The sequence below is a fragment of the Octopus bimaculoides genome, chromosome 1 (genome assembly GCF_046866305.1).
Source record: "Octopus bimaculoides isolate indiv1 chromosome 1, ASM4686630v1, whole genome shotgun sequence".
Taxonomy (NCBI): Eukaryota; Metazoa; Mollusca; class Cephalopoda; order Octopoda; family Octopodidae; genus Octopus; species Octopus bimaculoides.
Window position 1 is genome coordinate 38,817,261 of NC_142928.1, and position 26,361 is coordinate 38,843,621.

Consider the following 26,361-nt stretch of genomic DNA (forward strand, 5'->3'; position numbering starts at 1 on the left):
AATCTGTAATTTGGTGGGTCATAGAACCTGCAGGTTGTGCAGTGCCTGGAAACATCCTTTATATTCAAGTGATAATTTTTCAGTTGCTTTGGTGGTGGGTGAAAGCTGCAGTGGTGAACCTGCTTAGGATATTTGGAGTTACGAATTTGGTCTTTTTAGTTTAGTGAATGATGTAGAAGAAGACAACTTTGAGATAAGCTTCAGATACCACTCAGGTGTTTCTGCTGGGCAGTGGCAAAGTATAAGTATTGCTTGAACTACAGATTTCTGATTAATCAGTTAATAGGTTTGATCAGATGTTTCCAAATCACAGATATTTTTAAGATTGATATTGTATAAAATATAGTCCATGAATGCAGGTGCAATGCATGTATGTTTGTGTGTGTGTGTTAGTGTGTGTGTGTGTGTGTGTGTGTGTGTGTGCACGCGCGCATAGTCATTTTCTTAAAAAATGCTGTCTGCTAAATACTGAGATTGTCACATTAAACATTTATCCTCGAATGAATTAATAATATTTCAATTTGCAAAATACTGGAATGCACATTTAGATTCAATGTAACAACAGGTGAATAAATTGAATAAGAGATATATTATTTTATGCAGTGAAATCAAAACAGATTTGGTTTGATTTTTCACAAGTAAGTCAAGAGGAATATTAAATTAGTGCATATACATTATCATTTTCTGTTTGCCTCATTCAAATAAAATATCATTAAATACTATTAAGAATGAATATACCTACTGATCATCCAGCAACTACATCATCCTCAGAGTGATTAGGATGAACAATATCATCATTATCATTACAATATAAAATGTACTAAACATCTTAATGCTACCAAAAGGCTCATGCATGTTTCCTACAAGTTCCATTAAAGGCAACTCTTTTTTTAATGGATATTTATAACGTTTGGTAAGTCATTTAAAGCCAAAACTCAGTATCTCATCCATAAAATGTTCTATATCAACTCTTTTGTCAGTATCACAGATTGTAATTGTTGTGTGGACGCCCCGAAGTGAAGAAGTAGGATCGCCCAAGACATATAAATAGAGGTAGTCTGACCGTGGTAGGGAATTGAGTAGCCGTCGTGTAGCAGTTGAGTAGAGATCATCCGAAGCTGCTAGATAGCAGTAGCTTGAGACATAACAGTAATCTATGCACTTGATTTTCATCTTTGTCTTTCCCAATTTCATAGTGTCTTCTTCCTGGTGGATATAAAGCAAAGTTTCAACTCAAATAATTCTTGACAAAAACTCACCAACTCTGAACCCTAACAGGACCTAATCTTATTTCATCCATTTTGTATTATAATGTTACCCATTTTTGGAAGTCATGCTGTATAATCGTTCAGTTTGTCCTGAAGCTAACATATTATCAAACATGATCTATGTCTGTAAGATATATTAAAATTGTATAGATTCTTTAAGATAAATCAGCATAGATAAACTTTGCTTCTCTCACAACTCTTTCTCAAACCTTTTCTTTTAAATACTTCAAATATTTAGAACTTATCTGATACAATATCAACTTGCATCACAAAATTCAGTTTTACTTATTTGTTTAGATTCTTCTATATTTGGTTTGCTTTGTAAGTTCTGTTAAATTGTACATCTTCTATCAACTGAGATTTATTTCCCTTGTAACCAACTGCAAATATATCAACTAAAATTTATGCCAGAAATTATTCTTCAGTAATCTATCAGTGGGGATGATGGCTGTCGAGTAACATAGGATGTGGATTTTACAAATGTGACAAATGTCAAACTCATGTCAACAAAGTAAGCAAGTGTCAGACATTAGTCTTGACAGCAGAATATATAATTATAAACTTTCTTATAAATATCACTCAATGAATATTTTAAGCAAATCAGCATAAACTGATCTAATGATACCTTGTGCTCTGATCATTAATGCTTCATTTGAAAAGAGTGATTTCTCTTGTGCTTCAGAAAGCATTCCCCTGAAATATGATGGCTCCTTTATGCATTCCAGAGAAAATTCAATGGAAGTCTATAAAATTTCATTGAACATTCCTCACTTATCAACTATTCTCTATCTGAACCAATACAAATGCTTGTCAGTTATAATGCAAATAGCACAGATTTTTCTTTGCAGAAGATTCCTTTCCTTCAATTAAAATGAAAATCACTCTCCTCCAGCTGTCAACCCTCCGGAATTCTTGCCCTCAGACTTTGCATTATCATTCATTTCTTAAAATTACATCTTTCAATGTATACTTAATTTTCTCCAAGATTGAAAAAGCACCAATTCAGTTAGGAAACAACTATCATGTTTCCTTTGCATAAATCATAGTGCATTAAGGAAATATTTGAAAATATTAACACATGTAAAGATTAGTAAATGATCTGACAAACTTAATTACTTCCTAAATTATACTTAACAATGCACATAAATATCATACTTGAAAATATAGCTAAATAATTTTGCCTGTTATTTATTTAATTATTTCTGTATGATCTTAGTCATAAACAGTGATTCTTCAAACATGATTAAATACACATTTAGACAGAAATATGGAATGACTTACAAAATAAAATGTAAAATTCTCATAGGAACATGAGGAAAGTCAATAATCAGATAAGATATAAAAACTAAATTATGGACAAAAGCGTCCCAAAATTTTGTTTGACTGAGTCATACTTTTCCTGCATAAGATTTGAGTAATGAGAAAAGAATTCACATGCAATATCTTAAAAATGACTGGAAACATTAAATGTCTGGATTTGCTCCAGCCATTTTATTAGACTTTCCCATTTGCCATTCACAATTAGTGTTATGTCAGATATTTTGAAATGTGTCGGTCTTATGAGAGCCTAGGAAATTTCTTTAGCCTCAATTTTATTTTACCTGATAATTCTTCTTTGTCACAATATGCATCTTTCAATGTTTTATTGATGCTGCTCTGGATTTCCTGGCTGCAAATATTGTCAAGAATGTAAGGATGGTTCAGATGAACAACATACAAGTAATATATTTAGTTTCATCCTTTTTAATTACAAGTTCACAATTATCCAGGCTTAGTCTCATCTTTAATCCACCAACAAAATTGTGACTATTATTAATACTTTACCCATACAAAGTGATACATAGCCTAGTAAAAAATAAATCACTATAATATTGGACATATTTAATACCGCTCTCTATACTTTGTACTATGCATCAGGTTATTGATAATGCAGTTACTATTATTGTAAAAACAAACTGTTGATACTATTGAAGTTATTATTACTATATTGTATGTCGCTATCACTATTGTTGAGGTTGCAATCATTGCTAACTTTGGTTCAGCTTCAGAAGTTATTTCTTTTGATATACTCAATGCTTTTATTATTATTGATGTTATTTAAGTTACTGATGTTGCTATAACTATTATTAAGTTGATTCAGTGATGGTGAACTGAGTATATACAAGTAATATTTTCTTCAACATATGCATAGTTTCATTAAAACAAATAAAACATTGTAAAATAGTAAGAGATTATTACCAGCAATATAAGGAAGTGTATATCAAACGGTTGAAATGTAAGTAATTGGATATCTCTTAGACACTGAAGCTAAAAAGACATTTTTATTCTGTTTCTGAACCTGCTGAAAATAGTATCCAAATCTCCCTTTGCATGTTCTGTATCACCTTTAAAATGGAAGAAAATTCCAAGTTCTCACTCTTAAAACAGCTTGCCTACAATAACAGCAGAATATATTTAGCTGAAGCATTAATTTAAGAAATCTTCAGTCACCTACCTTCATGATATATGCCCATTCTGTCAAACTTGATCAGCAATATTCATCATTCGCAAAGACTATCTGAATAATACAAATATCTGTGCAACAAAAATCATACTATCCAAATTGAAGATTGAATAATCACACACACATACACACATGCAAATAATTTTAAATAATTTTCAGCTTTTGTTCATTCAATTATCATCATTTTCCTTCTTGAAACATTAGTTATAGTTCTTAATAAAATGTTAAGCTGTTCTGTAAGTTACAAGATTTTAACATGCAAATTGTTGAAAATGTAGTTAATTACATATGAAGCCGGTTTTATTTTAGTTTATTTCTTTTTAATAACTATAGACCAAATTTTAGTAAAAAGAAGCATTTTGTAAATATCAAATACATATTCTGAGCTTAAAATGATTTTTTGAATGATGAAATGACTAATGATTAGACTAATGAAAGGAAGTTCATATGGGACACAATTATTTTGTATATGAACATTTTAGTTATACACAGAAAAGTCTCAAGAGAAGAGAAATCATAATTTTCACAGTAGCAATGTTAGCATACATTAAATAACAAGTAAAATCAATTAACCATTAATACTTAGTATCACATTAAACATTTAAAGCTAAAATAAAGTTGACTGAATAAATATTATAGTGTAAAGATCTAAATTTACTAAATATAAGAGGAAAATTGTTTCAACATAGTTTTTCAATTTTATATATAAAATACACCCACACATAACAACAACAGCAACAATAATAACAACAATAACAATAATGCTAAGTGAAATTTAGTATGCTATACACTGATTGTTGTTTTTTTTTTAAGTTTTACAATAAAGTAGAATGAAAGAAAAGAAGTTCAGTTTTGTTATTTGGTTTCACTTTAATTTTGCTCAAAATCAACCCAAATTATGTTTATAAAATAATAATCCAAAAGTATGTGCAGTAGAACAGAGGTATGGGTCTTTTAATATGGTTACTCTTTCAAGCAATTTTCAGTTTGATATCAAACAATAAGCTTTCAATAAAACAATTTACAAATTAACAATAAATGAAATAAGCACCTTTACTTAGTTTTCTTCTTTTATTCATTCATTCATAGCTAACATTTAAAATAGGCATGTTCCACATTGGGAGTTCTATATAATTTGTAAATTAAGAAGGATGCTTGTTGAGATTAGATTGTTAAACCTAGCTTCACTATTGCTTCCTTAAGGAGTTAATATTTTTGTAAGTTTAAAAGATTTTAAAGAAACAAAAATAAAATGAAATTGTAAAGAGTGAACTCAGGTTTCTTGAAATGAATAATAATACTTGATATATAAAGGAATATAAAACAAACATACGAATTGTTGTTATTATTAAAAGCACCAAAAAGGCAGAATCCTTATCATACCATGCAAAATTTTCAGTGATATTTCCTCAGGTTCTTTATCATTATTAGTTTGAATACCACAGGGGTCAACTTTGCCTGTTATCCTTTCAAGATTGATAAAAAAGATATCAGTTGAACTCTGAGGTCAATGTACTTGACTTCTCCCTCACCCACTTAAAAATCGCTGGCCCCTATGCCAAAATTAGAAAGAAATTATTATTATTACCATTGCGATTCTTTCCAGTTTGGATGTTCTACAGTGTTATTTGTATCATGTCTCACTTCCTTCACACATTCTTCAACACATGCACTGTTCTGAATATGGCTGCCACCTGTGTTCTTCCAATGATATTTGGTTTCAAATTCTGCTAATATTCTGTGTTCTTCAAGATGGTTAAGAGCACATAAGTCATGATGAGTTTCACACTCATTATTCAGTCTCTATGAGTATGCTTCACTTCAAATGCTAGATGTTGGTACCATTTTATTTTGTCAATGTTCTGATCTGCTGATATTTCTTTGAAGAACCATTTTTTTATCGCTTCGTGTATGAGAGTGATTATCTGGTTGATCATGTTGCTGATTCTCAATGCTGCTGGGGTCAACTTTGCCTTTGAACCTTCAGGGTCGATAAAATAAACATTAGTTAAGCACTGGGATCGATTCAATCAACTGAGTCCCTCCCCCAAAATTGCTGGCCTTATTATTATTATTATTTAGTGAGAAAGCACTGCATGTCATCAAATTGATGATGGAATACAAATATACAAAGCGCAATACACCCATCATGACTACTTGTCTGATAAGGTTGCTTTAGGCACATTCATCACAACCATACATGCATGACATGGTGACCTTCATCATCATCATCATCATCATCGTTTAACGTCCGCTTTCCATGCAAGCATGGGTTGGACGATTTGACTGAGGACTGGTGAAACCGGATGGCAACACCAGGCTCCAGTCTGATTTGGCAGAGTTTCTACAGCTGGATGCCCTTCCTAACGCCAACCACTCATCAAGATAAACAGCACGTGACCTTGTAGGTGGGGTCCTTGCAGTTATAACATTAACACACTGTGTTGCTAAATCTGAGTTTACAGATGTGACACTTAGTAAATAAATTCTCTTAATTCTTTTCTAGCCATCATCGATAAGCTAAACTTTAAAATGCCATGACATTTGTTGAATCAGAAAATGAAGAAGACAATGCAAATAAAAGGTGCTAACTATTTCAGCCAACTAAATCTACCTGAATCTAACCCAGATTAAATTTCACATATAATACCATTGTACTGAGGAAGTTCTTGAATTCACTACAACCATTTTACTATCTCTCAAAGTTAATTTGGTTAATCCTCCTCCATTGATGGGTAATTTTTATCACAAAGGTTTTCATGCATTCATATGCTTCACATGTGAAGATTTAATTATCTGATTGTTTATCCATGTAAAATGATGTAATTTATAATGTCATTCACTTCCCCTAACATAATTAAACTGAAAAGATATTTCTATATAGAATGTGTATGGCAACTGACCAGTTGCATTCTTTGACATGGAAACTAGACCATTTGTTCCATTAGTGATTTAGTTTACAGTTCCTGGATGTAGACAACCAATCTGATTAGATTCACCCATTAATACAAAGAAAAACAATAAAAGTAATTTGCAAGATTATTAAATTAACTCATTTTAAAGACATATATATATATTAAAAATAGAAAGAAAAAATTTGGCAAGTTAACGTTATGAATGTAAAGAGAATTGGTAAGATTCAACTTTGTGTAGTTCTATTTATAATAATCTTGTTTGTGAAATATGGCAGGGAATATAAAATCTAAATTGATTTGGATATATGATGAAATACAGCAACAATAAATGCTAATAGACTGCTATAATTTTGTGCATACAACATTTTCAATACCTCAGAAATATGAGCCAATGAGGAAACGTCTATGTGGTTACTCAATCTGTTAGAAATAGCTGCTAAATCTCTTGCAAATCTCATATACCATCTTAAATAAAGGTGCATTGGGCAATTTAATCCCTGACAAAAGTATATTAGAAGATGGGATGGTCACAGCTTGAATATATGTGATCAAAGCCTGCATAATAGAGGATAATTTAATAAAGGATGAGCTGAGATTAAAGAACATCAACAATAGCAATAAGTAGAATAAAAAAAGAAAAGACAATATGGGAAATTGAAGCAGAGAAGCATCATCAAAACATTATCAAAAATATGAACACTTTTTGTTGTGGTTCAATTTTTAGAGAAATATTTTAAGTTTCATATTATTATATTCATAGTAGCATGTATTCTCTCTTTAGGAAATGCATTGTTTTTTCATATTATTTCATATTAACAAATATATTTAAGAACATATGTAATGTGTTTTCACATGTAGCATAGCTTATGTATGTATGTATATATATATATATATATATATATATATACACACACACTTCTATATTTGTTTAGTGTTTAGTTCTAATTATTCTTCAAGGATATTTTTTTGCTGCTTCCAATGACAAATATGCTTAAAATACAGAGATGATATTCAGTTTGAACAGGAAAAAATATTTTAAAATATAAAAAAAATTTATTGTTTTCTGTTTTCAGACTTTCAGCTTAAAAACACTACAGAGCAAAAATATATGCAACTTAAGTAGTATCTATATTAGCAACTGTAACATATCTTGCCACACTAAGAGTGGATTATTTGATTATATTAATTAGCTACTGACAATATTGAAATAATTACCTGAGCAAAACAATATTATGTAATTGGCTTCAAGGTCTGCTCATGAAGCTAATTTGACAGAACAAGTTAACGTTATGAATGTAAAGAGAATTGGTAAGATTCAACTTTGTGTAGTTCTATTTATAATAATCTTGTTTGTGAAATATGGCAGGGAATATAAAATCTAAATTGATTTGGATATATGATGAAATACAGCAACAATAAATGCTAATAGACTGCTATAATTTTGTGCATACAACATTTTCGATACCTCATATACTTCCTATATGACTACACATGTACTGAGCTAATTCATATTTCACTGTAGGAATATACCAGATGTGCAAAAAACTGTTACAAGCGAAGATGTTTACTTTACTGAAGAGGAAAAAGATACGAAATTGGTGTATTTGGTGTAGCATAGAATGAAATAGAGAAAAACATTTTTGGTAGAGTTTCTAGTTGAATAAGAACAAATGTACCAAGTATCTACAAAATCTAAACAGACTTTATTTTTGATAGTTATCAGTTTAAGGATCAAAGAGAACAAATGATAAAAATGGATGTGCAAAATAACCAGCAACCACAATACTTTTAATATTCAGTATTCATAAAACAGTTCAGTCAAGAAAATAAATAATTATAACGTTCACTGATTGATTTTGTATTTACTGTTATTTGGAAGTAGATATCACTAGCAGAATTGATTTTCAATGAGGGTATTATCTGGTAGTTTATATATTCTGATATAGTTTGTGCTTATCAATGATTAAATTCTCTTGTACCTCAGCAATTATGACTTTTTTTTCTGAAATGACATCACTCTACAAGATTCTGAACTTACATCCCACTTGAATTTTTTCTAAGTTGACTTTGAAATTTGGTTTCAAATACTGGGTAGGGCTATTTTGAATTGCATCACTAATATTGTTGATAAAAGTATGATGTCTTTTATCCTTCCCTAAAGTTAAGAGTAGTGTTCACTTTTGAGGATGAATAGAGAATTAAGAATCATGAATACCTGATACTTGAAAAAATTTTACTTGTTCTGATTAATTAAGATATTGCAAATATTTTATGGAACAAGCGAAATAAAAGAAAAGTGAGTATTCACAGTTCTTTTGTATTTTTAGATGGCTCATAGTCTCTTCCATGATGTAAGACTGTTTCAATTTCAACTCAGTCTTAAATCAAGCCACTTGCCATACATTTTATAACTCCATTATATATTTTTACTATTTATCAATTTTTAGTTTGTTCATAAAGCTTAAATGATATGTACTAGAACAACAGATTATTACTAATCTAACAGAAGTTTACTTCTTACTGAAGTTTATGTGATAGCAATAAAAATATGCAAGAGATTTTGAAGTTTATTTCTGTATAACTTCCTTCAATATACCACAATACATAGAGCAAATCATTGCATTTAAAACACATAAAAAGACTTCTTATTAATTCATGCAAATTATTTGTGGAACTGTCAAAATTTATTTAGTAAGCAAATAAGATATGCTAATTTGAAGTATTAAAGTCACACTTAACCAGTAATAGATATTATAAATGATCATTTCCTGTAATATCATAAAATTCTCAACAGATCTAAGTATAATAAGTATATTATGTTTTCTATCCAATACTTTGGAATATACCACAATAAATGTAATAATAATCATAGAGTAAACTATGTGACTCGTATATTATGTGTAGTAAGTGAAGTGATCATCAACATCATTGTTTCCAAGCTAGCATAAGTTGACCGGTTTGATAGAAGCTGGCATGCTGGAGGACTGCACCAGACACCAGTTTTGGCATGGTTTCTATAGTTGGATGCTCTTTCTAATGCCAACCACTTTACAGAGTGAGTGTACTGGGTACTTTTTTACATGGCACTAACTTGGTTGCTGTTTTACATGGCACTAGCATGGATGCTTCTTATGTGGCACTGGCATGTGTGCCCTTTATGTGATGTTAGCATAAGTGTTCTTTTTATGTCACCAGCACCTGTGGGACCGCCAAGTGGCTTGCAAGACAAGAAAGTCTCAGCTGAGAGAAGCAGTCATGTGCCAGGTGAGAGGTTGGAGTATGACAGAGGGTCAAGGCTATCTGACAGAGGAAATACTTGGCTTCCCCAGTGGAACAAGAGAGCACAAAGATGTAGGACAGAGAGAAAGGGAGAGAGAAAGAAAGAGAGAGGGAGAGAGAGAGAGAGAATGGTGGAGACAGTCAGTGTGAGAAAAAGAGGGCCTACCCACAGGGAACATTGGGTAAGAGTATAAGTAGCACAGAGGTGATAGAGTAGATGTACCTTAAGAGTGTGAGGAGAAATATCTAGAGATAGGGAGTGATATTGAGAGGAACTGGAGGGGCCTGCAGTGGATGGTGGGGGTTGGAGGAGTTAGTTGTAGGGGATTTTTGCCAGAGGACAAAATTAAGTATGTGTGAGAAGTGGGTTATCGCCATAAAGGACATACATACCTGTATGTATGGATGGCTATGATTTTATTTAACTTGACTGTATCTTTTCAAGAACACTTAATCATCAGAAGTCTTGCTCCCTTTTCATCTCCTCTGTGTGGCTCATTTTCTTAAAATCATTTCTTACCACTTTGTGCTACACCTCCCTGAGTCTACCCTTTCCACAGGTTCTCTCCACAGAGACCAGCACTTCTTTATGAAGTTGAACTCATCCATATGCATCACATGACCATACCAGTGCAGTTTTCTCTCTTGCACACTACATCTGATGCCTCTAATACCCAATTTTTCTCTTAAATCATTTACACTCTGTTGTACATGCACACTGATATTGACCATTCAGCAGAGAATGTTGGCTTCATTCCTTTCAAGCCTTTGCATGTCCTCTTTAGACACAGCACATGTTTCACTGCCATGTAGTATAGCTGTTCATGCACAAGCATCATTCTATCAATCTGAGAACTATTCACTTACTAAACTAGTGTGCTTGGGAAAGACACGAATAATCATTACACCCATTTTTCCTTGTCTGGAAATAAATTTAGTTAATCCTTTGATTGATAATTTTTAATACAAAGGGATACACAAATTCATATGTTTTTCTTATGAAGATTTCATTATCTGATTATTTATTCATATAAAATATTGTAATTTATAATATTACTCCCCTTCGGTATCTTGGGTATCTAAATGAGAGTATTTATGCTAATGTAATTAAACTGAAAATAGATTTTAGGATATTTTTATAACGAATTTGTTTGACAAGTGCATAGCTGCATTCTTAACATAGAAAATAGACCACTTGTTCCATTACTGATTTAAGTTTACAATTCCTGGACATGGTTAACCAAACTGATTAGATTTACACAAAAATACACAGGAAAAGTAAGGAAAATAATTTTCAAGTTTATTAAATTAATTAACAGAATGTAATCTTTTTTGTTAAAAATACAAATAATACGATGAAAATAAAGAAAAATTGGCAAATTACTGTTATGACTGCAAAGGATATTGGTTAAATTCAACTTTGTGTAGTTTTCCTGCTTTGTATTATATTTCTCAAGAAGCCGATACTATAAAACAAGTTTCTTACAACTAGGTACAACTCCCCAAACTTTGATTTGACTCTGGTAATAATTTCACAACTTTTAATAGATGAAGTTGTTAAATAAAACTATTTTGTAGAAATAGAAGCTACATTTTGGTCATACTTCTTCTATCGATTCATTTTTACCAAGCACAACTTAGTTTATTATAGCAATTTATTTTATGTTTTCTTTTTAAACATTCTTTGAAATTTCCACATACACAACACTGATAAAGCATGTTACAGTATGACGTATTTGAAAAAATAGACTTTTTATTTGAAATTCATTTCCGTATATTAGGAAATGTAATCAAAATAAGCCTATATTGGAATGATATAAAGCAAGATGTTCCTTGTAATGGAAAAATAAAATGTATTATTTAACTTGTTCTTTCCATTTTGTGTTTCATTCTTTACTGTTTATTGTTGTAACATATTTAGCAACATTTTCTGCAATACTATGAACCAGCCACAATAAAAATTTAACAATTAAATTAGTTTCTCAACCTAATATTTCATTTCTGTAGGTGTGTTTATATATGTAGGATATATTTTATGTCTGTTTGTGTTTTCCTTGTAATGTTTAAATGAACAAAATTAATTCAGCTTCCGGACAAGATTTCTTTGTTTTTCTTTTTATTCTGAGCAGAAAGTAAAAACTGCACATAATTATCTTACAAAGATAGACAGGCAATGTTAAAGTTTTGATTTAATATTAAATACAATATCAACAAATAAGAATCCTACAAGCAAGAAATAAGTTTAACAGAGTTAAAAATCTTAAGGGTAAAATGAGAAAACTTAATGAGAACTCACTTGATTAAATACTAACAAAATGATAATGAAAGCCACTAGTTGTACATGTGTAGCACCAGTATTGACCACGACAATCAATACAAGAATATTTCTTATCAAATGCTTTCAGCTTCAGGTTTGAAAAAATAATCATAATGTAAGATTATATTATTGAACTGTCAACATCATATTATATTCTGAAATATAAACTTCTTATCTCTAAAAAAACTGATTATCCAATTTAGGATAACTATATTTTATTTGATAATCTTAAGGCTATGTGTACTAAAAAAGCCAATAAAAATTCTAAGACTAAGAAAAATATTAATATATATATGTGTGTGTGTGTATGTGTACATGTATGTGTATGCGTACATGCATACATATGTTTTATATATATATATATATATATATATATATATATATATATATATATATATATATATATATATATATTTGTAGACAAGCATACATATATATGTATATAAACAAATATATGTATGTATTATTTAATACTATTATTTGATAATTTTTATAATTGTATTTCACAATACAGGACTAGTTAAACAAAATATCCTTATATATAGATTGTATCAATCAGAAGAGACAAACTCTATATATAATTTTGGGTCTCAAGCTGGGAGAAAAGACTCAACAAATATTGTTTTATCTCTCTCCCTCTCTCTCTATTTATATGTATAAGTGCCTGACTTTTAGTAAAAGAAAATACTAAAGGATCAGTTAATTATGATTTTATGCAACATATTCTCCTCTTAGATTCACACATTTATTGCGGTAGTTTTTCAGTTTTTCTAAGCCCTCTAAGAGAATTCAGAAGGTTGGACCCCAACCAAGCCTTTCATGATATTATTAAAGCCTGGAACGTTTCACCAACCCCACATACATATATATATATAAGTCAGTAAATAGTGGTGTTGTGTTAACCACATGTGGAGAAATAATAGGAAAATGAAAAATAATAATAAGGCAGAATGCTAAACTGGAAGCATATTTTAATAAAGATTTCTAACCAGCTTTTATTGCATAGCAAATTTTCAAGAAGAGGGAGAATGAAAATGTTTTTTACAAAAAAGTAAAAAATGAAAAAAATAATATATAAAAGAATTAATATACCAATACATTATATTGTCTTTGAGCTTTTAAAGTTCAATGGTAATTTATGTAGATAATGGTTGGAAAAATAAGGATGCATGAAAATTGAGAGTTGTGTTAGGTTTAAAAAAAGAGAAAAGGGGCTAAAAGTTTGTGTTAAGCAGGAAGTGTGATGTCAAAACAGGAAGTGTGTGTAAGGGGAGACAAATCTTTTTAGTTAGAGCTATGAACTCTTTTTCAACAGGAAGTTTATGTCTGTTCCTAGAGAAATAAGGTCACTGAGGGGTTTGTGTCTTAAGAAATGGTTGGAATTTCTCTATGAAAAGATTCTCCTTGTTGATTCTTTCTTGTGTGGAGATTCTGTCTTTACATTGATAGAAAGGGAATATAAGGAATTTAGGGTTTTTGTTTCTGGCGCAAGAGTCTATTTGGCCACTGAATGGAATTTGGCGGTATTGAGGGAGATTTATTTGTTCTTTATGGACTGCTACTCTTCTACGCAACGGGAGGCTCATCTGTCCGATATAGAAGTGTTGGCAACCTGCGCATGTGAGGACATAAATGAGGTTCCCAAAGGAACAAGAAAAATTGGTTTTGATTTTAAACTTTGTTCCTCGTTTGAAGGTAAAGTCAGAGCCTTCAAGTAGGTAGGGGCATATACCACAATTAGGGCGTGCACATTTTTTAACTGATGGGGGTGGAAGTGGTGTACGTAGTTTGGCAGTGGTTAAGAGTTTTTTCAAAGATTTGTGTTGCCTTTTGCATTTAAGGACTTTGTGTGTATTGATGATATTGTTCATTTTCGGGTCTGTGGTGAGTAAGGGGAGGTTTTGTTTGATTGTGGTGTATGCTTCGATGTTTTGGGGGTTGTAGGTGGAGATATATGGAAGTATTTTGGGGTTGGGTGTGTTATTGTGTTGGTTGGTTTTTAGTGTGTTTTTATCAAGTTCCTTGGCACGTTTTATTCCAAAATCTATGAGTGTGGAGGGTTAGATAAACACATATTATTGAGGCATTATTTTTGCTGTTAAATTCTTTTCCTGCAACCAACTCTCACATGTGTCTTCTTTCTTTTTTAAATAAGTGTGTTATCATTCCATGTAGTAGCAGAGTAGGTAATTTGTTGATAAGGAAACTACAACAAATATCACCATCTGTTGCTCAGTCAGTTTTTCAGACCTTCACAAAGACATTAACACACACACACATATATATACAGGGTGTGCAAAAGTAGGCATATAGTTATGAAAAAAGAAAACATGTACAATACATATTTATTTTTATCAAAAAATTAAAAGTTAATATAAAAGTATTATTACAGTTATGATAAATATATTATTATGATTAATGACACTGAAAATATCAAAAATGAGTCTTACTAATATAATGTGCTAATAATTTTAATGAATTAAGTATTATAACATTGATGCGATACTTGCTGTATACCTACTTTTTTACCCCCTGCATATACATTTATGGAAAGTTTGTAGAGTTTCTATCATCTAAATTCACTCACAAAGCATTGATCAACCTAGGGTTAGAGAAGAAGACATTTTGCCCAGGGTAACACATGGTTAGGCAGTGAAATGAACATAAAACTGCATAATGCATGGAGTAAACTTTTAACCACACAGCCAATCCCTCTGCCTATTTGTGTGTGTGTGTGCGTGTGTGGACACATAGATATTTCATTAATCATCATCACATCACCATCATTTAATGTCCATTTTATGATTCTGAAGTGTTGATGTTGATAATGACTCATGGTATACATATATATTCTATCTATCTATCTATTTGTAATATATATATATATATATATACATATATATATATATATATATAAATGTGTGTGTATACAGATACACACATGCATACACACATACATATACACATGCACTAAAATAGCAAAAAAATATGGTTACTCTCTACTGAAAGGAAAATCTCAAGGAACTGAGATTAAACTAGATTAAGTTTGCTAACCTGATTACAATCATGTAATCAGAACTAAGATAATTCATCAGAAGAGAACATAGCAGAGAATGGATAGAACATACCTAGATTCCACTCAGCATCATAAATGGCTAAATGCTGTGTAACAGTATATGCAACATGGTTCAAGAATAACCATCTGTTCAGCTTTGCTTGGAGATAAATTTACTGCATTAAATCTGCAAAGAGAAAGTTGACAGTCATCTGTCACTGATTAGATCAGCTTAAATTAATATTAGTCACTCTAATAATGTTATTTTTCTCCTCGTCACATAAGTATTAATACTCAGTTAGATATTTATCTCTTGTTACATTAAACATGATGGTCAACACATGCATGTGGCATTCCTGAGTAATTTCCCTGAGTCATTATCATTGGTGTAACTCACATTAGATTTTTTGCAAACAGCCACTTTTTATTTTAGGTGATTCAACACTTCAAAAACATTCTCATAATTAAACCACTCCTAATTTTTTATCAATATTCATGTCAGATTTTGTTTACATATATTTGAGCATCATTCAATATATGAGTCTATATATCCCATTGCCACCCTCCTCACTCCTCCTCTCTCGCTGCCCCCTTCTCTCTCTCTCTCTCTCTCTCTCTCTCTCTCTCTCTCTCTCTCTCTCTCTCTCTCTCTCACACACACAATTTCTCTCAGTTGTGTTTCTTTGTTTTATAAAGAAAATATCTTAGCCTCCTTGATGGTTGATAAGTTAGTGCTAACATATTTAACAATGGAAAAAATGCTAAATAGTAACATGAGGAAAAGTGATATTGGTCCTTGACTAATATTAAATTCCTTTTTTTACCACTTTACAGATTTATTCTGACTTCATTGGCAAAGCATAACTTTCACTAAACTTATTGGATCAGTAATTATAGATTCAGTCAATAGACTATTGGTGTAATAAAATGGAATTGTTTAAAAATGAAATAAATTAGAGTTGCTACCTGCATATAAATAACAATAAGCAATTTGTTTTTGACATATTTAATGCATATTAATCAACTGATATAATATTCTGAGCCTCAAGTCAATAGAATTGTTACCTAACACTTGAATTCTGCTCCAACAGTCTCTAGAGATCACAGTAGTCAACCAAAAATAGATTGAAGAAAAGAAAGTATTATACCAATATAACAAAAAACAAGTTAAAAGTCGTTGGATGTCATTTACAGAAAATAGAAAATATCAACAGGTAACAGAACAAGCTAAAGAAGAAAAACATTGCACCATAAACAGACAAGATTACATATTATACACAACACATTATTTATAATCTGGGCAATTACATATAATTTATTTCATAATTCTTATGTTACATCCTATTGTAAAGTCTCTAAATACAAATCCCTTGTAGCAAAGGTTTTTTTTTTTCCATCATGTGTTTCTTTCATTGATTATTTAAAGTTAAATGGCCTATCTTTATAATAGGAAAAAAATTTACAACAAAAGTAACTTTGTCATTTTGTCTTTTGGCATTCAACAAGCAACAGAATACTTTGTTTCTAGAATGAACAATGTAACATTTACATTACCCATTTAAAAAAATATATATATATTTTATTTATTTTGAATTTTGGATTTAATTCCTGCTGTTTTGTTGCAAAACTATAATACATATGATTTATAATATCTATTACTATAATATGAACATTTGGACTATTACTAAAACATGATAACTTTATCTGCATCAACATCGGTTTTAATAACATGAGAGAACAATTTTCAATCGCTCAAATTGTAATAACATTTTTAGTGATATAAAATGTTATATTCTATATTTCTGCGACACCAATTCTAACATTTGGCAGAGTTTTTAATGATATAAAAAACATATTTTGTTTCAGCAGCAAAATATAAATCTTCTACTTTTCATGTTTGTATTGATTTATTGGTTTATTACATAGATATATCAATCAATCATATTTGCATAAAAGATTACAGAGGAGTTTTATGCTCCCTACCATATGTTTACTACCATTGCTATTTCTCTTTATCAAACAATGTTGCTTTGGGCTATTTCATTCATTCATACCATTTCTATTTCCTCTTCACAACGTTTCATTAGTATCCTGAATTCACTTGTCTAAGCTTTCATCTTATTCTTGAACTCACTGGTTTTAGCTAATAGACTCCTTTCTTTATGCACTAAAATTTTCGTAGTAAAATAATTTGAGGTAATTTCGAAAATTAACAAAAACATCAAGGACAAAATATTCTCAACATTTATTATAATATAGTTAGAATATTTGCCAGTTTTTTTTAAAATCAATAATTTAAAAATTCTAACAAAAGTTTATTTGCAGAAGAATATGATTTGATGAAGTCAAAAACAAAATAAACATTTATATTTTTATATCTTTATTTGAAAATTTATAGAATAATGTTTATCCATTTCCAATTTTTCATACTCAGAATCAAAGTTGCAATGCGACCCCATGGATGTATTCATTTAATAAACTGAGAACATTTACTGGCTGAATGCACAAACATGGTTCACTACACTTGTCACTTAAAACATTTTTCTGTCAACAACTACATGAGCCCATAGTCAGTATCTCTAGATTAATGACAGTTTCAAGATTCCTATGAAGACAAGGTGATAGCAAAAGAATTTAGAATCTAGAATGCTAATTGGTTATTCAAACTTCGAGGAAATATTTAGAATAAATGATTGATGCTGCTGGGAATGTAAATGTGAAAGAATCAAAAACAGAGTAACAAGAACACACAATTACTAATGATTGAAATAAGTTTGGTCTAAATTCGTCTAAATCTGTCAGATTTAAGTTAATATTTCTGGTGAAGGACAATGATTTCATTTGGAAGAAAATCCTGCCATCAAATAATATATTGCACAAAATGTCTCCTGATACAAAATGCCCACTTCTACGCTCTTTTTGACAGTAATATAGCTTTGGGCTTCTGGATTATAATAAATTGATTAGTGTAGCCATTATATATTTTATACAAAAATCCTTCATGCTGTTTCTATGTTGCTACTTTATAGATGTAGCATGGCTAAAATGGCTACGAAGTTAAATTCAAAATCATAAGGTATCATGTTCAATCTGGCTATCTGGCATTTTGGGCATCTCTTATCATAGATCTTTGACTGAAAATAGGCATCCAAAACTGTCAAAAGCCTAAAGTTGGGTTGTACTTCTAATTCAGAGATGCAACCTTGTCACATGGTATATCATACTGATTTCTTTCTGAGGATTAAGTTAAGAGACATGTATCTGTGGAATATAATACATTAATCCATTAAGCAGGTACTTGATCAATCAACTGAATACTCATTGTTGGAACTGTTGATGATCTGTATTTTCAATGCTGCTATGTTACTGAACTCTAGCAGTGCCTGATCTCAATGAAGTCCCTAATCTCAATGAGGTTTAAATTCAGGACACAGGATGTAATCAAATGCAGCACAATGTATTGTTTTTCTGCTAAATCTGTTGATTCACTGCCCTTATGCATACTGAAAATAAGGCTGGATGTGTACTTAACCTATTTTTTTCAGGTATGAAAGAAACAACATAAAACAAAATATTTAATTTAAATCATTATTCTTGCAAATATTGAGACCAAATATTAAATTAATTATAATTAAACATTTGACTAATTTTGATTTAACGATTTTTGTTTTATTCTCAACTGTGTAACATAATTTATGAATACATTAAGTAGAAAATTAAATTAAATTAATTCTGAAATTTTGGCTAATAGTGCAACAAAAAGCTTACTACATTTTTTTGTATATACAACTTTGAGCAATGTGTGCTCTGCAAGCAAATAATTCTGAATGACATTCTTAACTTTTCTTGATACATTCTTTCAAGTTTTCACATACCAGCTAATAGTTGTTGGCATTTCGATACCCATTTTTATTGTTGGTCTTTTCCCAGCTTATCTGATTTATGGGGCATTCAGTCCTATTTAACAGGTACCTGGCATCACCCCCTGTTCCTCTGGAATATTATCTGACTAAGCTCCGTAAATTGTAAGGATTCAATTTCTTTTCTGTCTGTGTAAAGGAGATATCTCTGATATTCTCTAGGCATTGCTGTTTGCTAAAGATAAGACTTGATGGATATTTCTTTCAGTTTGCTTTTCCACTTCCTACTTGCTTTGTATCTTATTCTTTTCATGCACTGAAATTCTTTTCTATCATTTTTTTTCACTTTTTTTTTAACATCTACATTAATGCCTGGTCCTTTTTCCCTTTCAACTCTATTACTCACACAAGTAAACGATATTGATGTTCTGCCCACTTCAGATACTTTGACTCTTTTAACTTCCCTTTATAACTTACAACTAAGAATTGAATCAGACCTATATTCTCTGACTGTGTCAGCAACTCTAGTTGCTGTTTTAAGCATATATTATTGTACTACTAGTTATAATGTTGAATATTCGACATATAGAACTCAAGAAATAATAAACATTGTTAATCACTTTTAGATAAACAAAGTATTTATAATATTTGCAACTTAAGAATGTTTACTGACTAATGGATTCTGAAAATGTAACAATAACTTATTTACTAATAATCTATTTCCTAAACATTTACTTTTACTTTTAACAAATAAAGGTAAGCTGGATATAATTTGCACAAAATTTAATAAAATACCTTCTCCCTCTCTTACATTTCATACATTTTCTTTCTATGTTTTCAAGTAAAATACAAGCATAACCATATTTTCAGTAGGTAATCTGTCAATTATATTCTTAGAAATCTATGTTGAGAATTTTAATAATCCCTTGAGATATTAATTATATTTATGTCTTCCTTTATGAAATGTTAATTGCATTAACATTTCTGCAGACATCCCTACCAAATTGAACTGAATATTCAAGAAGGCCAGAATTATTTGATTAGCCCATAAATCCTTGAAAACCTGTTAAATAAACTGTTCCATCTAACTTAATGTTGTAAATATTATGCCTTTCTCTATAAACATCTCCACAAATACACTTATACATCCACACATTTTGCTTTTTGAGTATGTTTCATACAAGCATATACAATTGTAGCAACCTCACAAACACAATATTTTCATATCAATATATAACAAATGCATATTTACAATCAAATAATTAATAGACCTTAAATATCTTCTTTTAAATAATTACAACTTAATTGTTTTGTTACAAAATATTATATTTGGGTGTTAAAATATATGCATTTCTCCAAATTTCTGTCACTTACAACTTCATTTGCCCAGTTTTATTGTTACAAAACCACTGCATGACAGATATTTGCATGCTTTTATGTCATTATCTATTTCTTCTTAAATGCTATAAGTCATGGAACCTTACTCCTTAACTGCTTTTCATCATTTGAAACAGTCTATTATATTAACTATCATCATCATCATCATCATCGTTTAACGTCCGCTTTCCATGCTAGCATGGGTTGGACGATTTGACTGAGGACTGGTGAAACCGGATGGCAACACCAGGCTCCAGTCTGATTTGGCAGAGTTTCTACAGCTGGATGCCCTTCCTAACGCCAACCACTCAGAGAGTGTAGTGGGTGCTTTTACGTGTCACCCGCACGAAAACGGCCACGCTCGAAATGGTGTCTTTTATGTGCCACCCGCACAAGCCAGTCCAGGGGCACTGGCAACGATCTCGCTCGAAAATCCTACAGGAGCCAGTCAGGCGGTACTGGCAACGGCCACGCTCAAAATGGTGCATCTCATGTGCCACCCGCACAAGAACCAGTCCAGGGGCACTGGCAACGATCTTACTTGGCTTGCCGGGTCTTCTCACGCACAGCCCATTTCCAAAGGTCTCGGTCCGTAGTCATCGCCTCGGTGAGGCCCAATGTACGAAGGTCTTGCCTCACCACCTCAGCCCAGGTCTTCCTGGGCCTACCTCTTCCACGGGTTCCCTCAACTGTTAGGGTGTGGCACTTTTTCACGCAGCTATCCTCCTCCATTCTCACCACATGTCCATACCAGCGCAATCGTCTCTCTTGCACGCCACAACTGATGCTTCTAATGTTCAGCTTTTCTCTCAAGATACTTACACTCTGACGGGTATTCACATTGACATTACACATCCAACGGAGCATACTGGCTTCATTCCTTGCGAGCTTACGTATGTCCTCAGCAGTTACAGCCCATGTTTCACTGCCATGTAGCATGGTTGTTCGTACGCATGCGTCATACAGTCTGCCTTTTACTCTGAGTGAGAGTCCCTTTGTCGCCAGCAGGGGTAAGAGCTCTCTAAACTTTGCCCAGGCTATTCTTATTCTAGCAGCTACACTTTCAGCGCACCCACCCCCACTACTAACTTGGTCGCCCAGATAGCGGAAGCTATCGACTACCTCTAGTTTTTCACCCTGGAATGAGATAGAAGTTGTTTCCTGTTTGTTTGCAGTCTTTATTGCACCTGAACATCTGCCACAAACAAAAACTAACTTGCTAGTTAACCTGCCTTTGATGTTGCTGCACCTCTTATGTGTCCATAGCTTGCACCGGGTACATCTTATAGAGTTACTACCTACTCCTTTTCTACATACTGAGCAGGGCCATCTACCTGAAGGGGTTTGTGTTTTATCTACCTTCCTACTTATTAGGATTTTGGTTTTAGCTAGGTTGACTCTAAGGCCCTTCAATTCTAGACCTTGCTTCCACACCTGAAACTTCTCCTCTAGTTCTGATAGTGACTCCGCAATTAGGGCAAGGTCATCAGCATAGAGGAGCTCCCAGGGGCAACCTGTCTTGAACTCCTCTGTGATTGCCTGGAGGACTATGGTAAATAATAGGGGGCTGAGGACGGAACCTTGGTGGACCCCTACCTCTACCCGGAATTCATTGCTGTACTCATTTCCAACCCTCACCTTACTGGCCGCATCTCTGTACATGGCTCGCACAGCTCTCACTAGCCATTCTTCTATCCCAAGTTTCCTCATTGACCACCAGATAAGGGATCGGGGGACCCTGTCAAAGGCTTTCTCCATGTCAACGAAAGCCAGGTACAGAGGTTTATCCTTGGCTAGGTATTTCTCTTGCAACTGTCTCACTAGAAATAAGGCATCAGTAGTGCTTTTACCTGGCACGAACCCAAACTGCATCTCATCTAAATTGATTCGCTCCCTAATTAGTTGGGCTATGACCCTCTCTGTAACTTTCATAACCTGATCTAACAGCTTGATGCCTCTGTAATTATTTGTATCTAAAGCGTCCCCTTTACCTTTGTAGCAGTTGACTATGATGCTGCTACACCAGTCATAGGGTATGACTCCTTCGTGTATCACCTGGTTCGTAATACGGGTGACTAGGCTATAGCCAACACTGCCAGATATTTTGAGCATCTCTGCAGTGATTCCTGATGGGCCGGGGGCTTTCCCGGTCTTCATACTCTTAATTGCTTTATCTACCCTGGTACTATCAACTCGGATAGCTGGTCCCTCTATTGGGTCGACATAAGGCAGGCTCTCTTTCTCCCATTCATTCTCTTTATTAAGCAATCTATCGTAGTGGCATCTCCAGACCTCTTTCTTTGCATCCTCATTTAATGCAAGCGTACCATCATCCATGCGAACACATTTCTCTCCTACAACATCACTATTCTCTCTCCTACACTGTCTTGCAACCCGAAATACCTCGAGTCTTTGGTCCTCACGGCGCAGAACATTGGCAAATCTTTCCTTATCTGCTTCCCCTCTGGCTAAATAAACCTGTCGCCTAGCCTCCCTTCTGGCACATTGGTACAATTCCCTGCTACCACCGTTCTTCCAGTCCTTCCAAGCTTGTTTCTTTTGTCTAATAGCCCTGTCTACCTCCTTGTTCCACCACCACGTTACTCTGGGTTGGGAGGGGACCTTACACCACCCACAAATCTGGTCGGTGGCTTTCAACAGGTTGTCCCGCAGAAATCTCCAATTGTCTTCCACGTTGTATGATGCTATATCCCCTTCTATTTCGTTAAATGCTTCAAGTAACTTGTCTCTAAGTCTCTGTCCGTTTGCAGGGTCTTTAAGCTTCCACACCCTTCTTCTCCAAGCCTGTCTAATTCTGGGCACCCATTTTGCCTTGATCCCAAAGTCGCTAACTACTAATCTATGTTGTGGGGTACATTCTTCGCCAGGGTAGGTTTTGGCATTTATAAGCCGCCCTCTTTCCCTATTTCTGGCGAGGATGTAGTCGATTTGGCTAGAGTGTCTGCCGGAGCGGTAGGTGACTAGGTGACTGGCAGGTTTCCTGAAGTTGGTATTGCAGACCATAAGATTGGTTGCATCACAGAACTCCAGCAGTCTGGTTCCCTCCTCGTTGCGGGAACCGAAGCCATAGCCTCCATGTATGCCATGGAAGCCCCCAGCACGACGTCCGACATGACCGTTGAAGTCTCCAGCCACAAAGAGAAGGTCCCTGTCACTCGTCGACGAGGTAGTTTGCAAGAGGGTGTCATAGAATTGGTCTTTCAGACCATCTGGTAGCCCAGGTTGAGGTGCATAGGCTGAGATGACAGTAGCTAATCTATGATGAAGCACTAGTCTGATCTTAAGTACTCTGTCACTTACTCTAACGACCTCGATTACCTTATCCACCCATTTCTCCGCTAGAAGTATTCCTACGCCCCCGACCCCGTCAGTGTTCCCTGCCCAGAAAATCTTGTACCTGTGTTCTTTGCCTGTGAGGAACCTTGCAGAACCTCCTCTCCATCTTACTTCCTGGATGCAGCACATATCTACGCATCTCCGTTCAAGCATCTCAACAATTTCACCAGATCTACCTTTCAGCGTGCCGACGTTGAGAGTGCCAATCCTAACAGTATGGGTGTTGGGGGTGTGGGCCTGTAGCCTGGGAAGAGGAAAAGCAGTGTCGTGTACCTGAAAAGAAAACTTGCAATTGGAAGAATTCATAAGCAAAACATTACCTACAACCTGCAAACATTTCTCAACCTTAATGCGCTACCCAAAGGTAGGAGAGAGGATGGCCAAGGCCACTAGATGGGTTCCGGGAGACAGCCGAGGTTGACAGGATGACAAAGGGATGAACTTCCGGTGGAGGGGGCGGGATGACAGAGGAATGAACTTCCGGTGGAGGGGGTGGGATGACAGAGGAATGAACTTCCGGTGGAGGGGTGGGATGACAGAGGAATGAACTTCCGGTGGAGGGGGTGGGATGACAGAGGAATGAACTTCCGGTGGAGGGGTGGGATGACAGAGGAATGAACTTCCGGTGGAGGGGGTGGGATGACAGAGGAATGAACTTCCGGTGGAGGGGGCGGGATGACAGAGAAATGAACTTCCGGTGGAGGGGGTGGGATGGCAGAGGAATGAACTTCCGGTGGAGGGGGTGGGATGACAGAGGAATGAACTTCCGGTGGAGGGGGTGGGATGACAGAGGAATGAACTTCCGGTGGAGGGGGTGGGATGACAGAGGAATGAACTTCCGGTGGAGGGGGTGGGATGACAGAGGAATGAACTTCCGGTGGAGGGGGTGGGATGACAGAGGAATGAACTTCCGGTGGAGGGGGTGGGATGGCAGAGGAATGAACTTCCGGTGGAGGGGGTGGGATGACAGAGGAATGAACTTCCGGTGGAGGGAAATCGTAATTTTTTAAAAGAGCAATGAATTCTGGGTGATTAGAATATAACGTAGCATGAATTTAGGAAGCTTAGAAAATGAATAAGCATGAATTTAAGACAACAACTGAATTCAATTGAATTTCATGGAGAGAAACAAGATAAATAATAAGGGACAAAACTAAAGCGCAAGGTATTGAGATGTTTGAGGCCGTAAATAAATAAAAATCTCTATCTTATCTGCATCTTGGGTATTTCGTCGTAGTACGTCAGCGAGATAATTTAGAATGGGTTTCTCATTTATATATAGCCAGAACCTGAAGACCTTAAAGGAAAAACTACGAAGGGGGAGAGAGAGGATGGAGGGGTAGACAGAGGCATGGCGGGAGAAAAGATCATCATCATCATCATCATATATATATATAAAGAGAGAGAGAGAGAGAGAGAGGGGGGACCAGTCAAGCAGCACATCACGCTGTAATTCTTGGGCTGAGAAATCAACACTTAAAAGCCATAATTTTAAGGAGCGATAAGAATTTTTGAATAAAGGAAAATGCGTAGTGGTGGTGGGTAGGTACCGCCAGCGAGTAGAGAGGGCTCTTAATTGTAGATTTTAAATATTTGAGAGACAACAATGCATAAATCGTAATTTTTTAAAAGAGCAATGAATTCTGGGTGATTAGAATATAACGTAGCATGAATTTAGGAAGCTTAGAAAATGAATAAGCATGAATTTAAGACAACAACTGAATTCAATTGAATTTCATGGAGAGAAACAAGATAAATAATAAGGGACAAAACTAAAGCGCAAGGTATTGAGATGTTTGAGGCCGTAAATAAATAAAAATCTCTATCTTATCTGCATCTTGGGTATTTCGTCGTAGTACGTCAGCGAGATAATTTAGAATGGGTTTCTCATTTATATATAGCCAGAACCTGAAGACCTTAAAGGAAAAACTACGAAGGGGGAGAGAGAGGATGGAGGGGTAGACAGAGGCATGGCGGGAGAAAAGATCATCATCATCATCATCATATATATATATAAAGAGAGAGAGAGAGAGAGAGAGAGGGGGGACCAGTCAAGCAGCACATCACACTGTAATTCTTGGGCTGAGAAATCAACACTTAAAAGCCATAATTTTAAGGAGCGATAAGAATTTTTGAATAAAGGAAAATGGGTAGTGGTGGTGGGTAGGTACCGCCAGCGAGTAGAGAGGGCTCTTAATTGTAGATTTTAAATATTTGAGAGACAACAATGCATAAATCGTAATTTTTTAAAAGAGCAATGAATTCTGGGTGATTAGAATATAACGTAGCATGAATTTAGGAAGCTTAGAAAATGAATAAGCATGAATTTAAGACAACAACTGAATTCAATTGAATTTCATGGAGAGAAACAATTAATATATATCCTTTACTCTAATTCAGCAAACTGTTCAAAATTCTGTTGACCAGATT